This window comes from Chiloscyllium plagiosum, chromosome 10, assembly GCF_004010195.1.
Source record: "Chiloscyllium plagiosum isolate BGI_BamShark_2017 chromosome 10, ASM401019v2, whole genome shotgun sequence".
NCBI classification, from domain to species: Eukaryota; Metazoa; Chordata; class Chondrichthyes; order Orectolobiformes; family Hemiscylliidae; genus Chiloscyllium; species Chiloscyllium plagiosum.
The window spans coordinates 51,332,895-51,335,254 of NC_057719.1; positions in this window are offsets into that span (position 1 = coordinate 51,332,895).

Sequence of the window (2,360 nt, forward strand, 5' to 3'; positions counted from 1 at the left end):
CAGGAAGTTACATGTGGTCTTACAAAACCTTATATCCCCCTTTTGTTATTCATTCATGGGATGAGGGTATTGCTGGCTAGGCAGCATTTATTGTCCATTCCTAATTGCTCAGAGGGCAGTTAAGAGTCGACCACATTGCTGTGGGTCTGGAGACACATGTAGGTCAGACCAGGTAAAGATGGCAACTTCCTTCCCTAAAGGGCATTAGTGATCCAAATGGGTATTTTCCCATCAACTAGCATTAGACACTTAACTCCAGATTTTTATTGAATTTAATTCTACAATCTGCAATGGCGGGATTTTAACTCAGGTCTCCAGAATATTTCCTGGATTTTGGATTGGAATAGAGTAGAATAGAATAGAATACAGTAATCAGACATAGTAAGCTGAAGAGACAGGTCAGGCTGGAACACAACAGGGTGTGAGGAATGCCTGTTGGATTAAATTGCATCTATTTCAATGCAAGGGGACTGACAGATAAGGCTAATGAACTCAGGGCATGGATAGGTATTTGGAACTGGGATATTATAGCCATTATTGAAACATGGCTAAGGGAAGAACAAGACTGGCAGTTAATATGCCAGGGCACAGGTGTTTTATCGCAGCAGTAATCAGAGATGAAATAACTGAAGAATCGTCCAGTGAGGCTTTGTAGGTGGAGCTAAAAATAAGAAGGGAATGGTGGTGTTATTGGGGTTGTACTGTAAGCTCCCAAATAGTCAATGGGAATTAGAGGAACAAATATGCAGGGAGATTGGGGAGACTTGTAGGAGCAAAAGGGTATTTTAATTTTCCTAACATAAGCTGGGACTGCCATAGCATTAAGGCTGAGATGGGATAGAATTTGTTAAGTGCGTTCAGGAGAGTTTCCTCAAGCAGTATTTAGAGGATCCTACTCAGGAACGGGCAAAACTTGACCTACTCTTGGGAAATAGGGCAGGATAGGTGACAGCAGTGACAATGGGGGAACACTTTGGGACCAGTGACCATAGTTCTATTAATTTTAAAATATTTATGGAGAGGGACAAACTAGTCCACAGGTTCAAGTTCTAAATGGGGCAAAGTTAATTTTGATGGAATTAGACAGGAGTTTGCAGGGGTTGGATTGAGTGGGGCAAGGGGACCTCTGGCAAGTGGGAGGCCTTTAACAGTGAGATAACTAGAGTTCAAGGTCTATATGTTCCTATGAGGATGAAAGGCAAGGTTGACAGGAATAGGGAACCTGGATGACAAAAGATAATGAGGCTTTGACCAGACAAAAGAAGAAGGTATGGCTCAGGTACAGGCAGCTGTGATCAAGGGAATCCCTCGAGGTACACAGAGTATACAGGAGTTTACTGAAGAAGGAAATCAGGAGCATGAAATTGCCTTGGCTAAGAAGATTTGGGTGAATCCAAAGAAGTCCTTTAGGTATACTAAGGGAAAAAGAATAACTAGAGAGGATAGGAACCCTCAAGGACCAAAGTGGGCACGCATGTGTAGAATCACAGGGGATGGGCAAGGTCCTCAATGAATATTTTTCCTCTATATTTACAGTGGAGAAAGACATGAAGACTTGGAACCTGGGGAGGTTAGTGGTCACGTCTTGGCGACAGTCCATATCACAGGGAATGAGGGGTTGGATGTATTAGAATGTATGAAGGTGGATAAATCCTCTGGTCCTGACCAGATATATCCAAGAACACTGCAAGAGGCTAGAGAAGAAATTGTGGGAGCCCTGGCTGATATTTTTGCGTCATCATTAGCCATGGTGAGGTCCCGGAAGACTGGAGGGTAGTGAATGTTGTGCCCTTATTTAAGAAGGAATGCAAAGAAAGAACTGGGAAATATAGACCAGTAAGCGTAACATCTGTGGTGGGTAAATTACTTGAGAAGATTCTGAGAGATAAGATGTACATGCATGTGGAAAGACAGGGTTTGATTAGGAATAGTCAACACGGCTTTGTGTTTGGGAAATCATACCTCACAAATTTTTTCGAGTTATTGAATCATAGAATCATAGAGATGTACAGCATGGAAACAGACCCTTCAGTCCAACTTGTCCATGTTACTTGAGAAGATTCTGAGAGATAAGATGTACATGCATGTGGAAAGACAGGGTTTGATTAGGAATAGTCAACACGGCTTTGTGTTTGGGAAATCATACCTCACAAATTTTTTCGAGTTATTGAATCATAGAATCATAGAGATGTACAGCATGGAAACAGACCCTTCAGTCCAACTTGTCCATGCCGACCAGATATCCCAACCCAATCTAGTCCCACCTGCCAGCACCCGGCCCATATCTCTCCAAACCCTTCCTATTCATATACTCATCCAAATGCCTCTTAAATGTTGCAATTGTACCAGCCTCCACCACT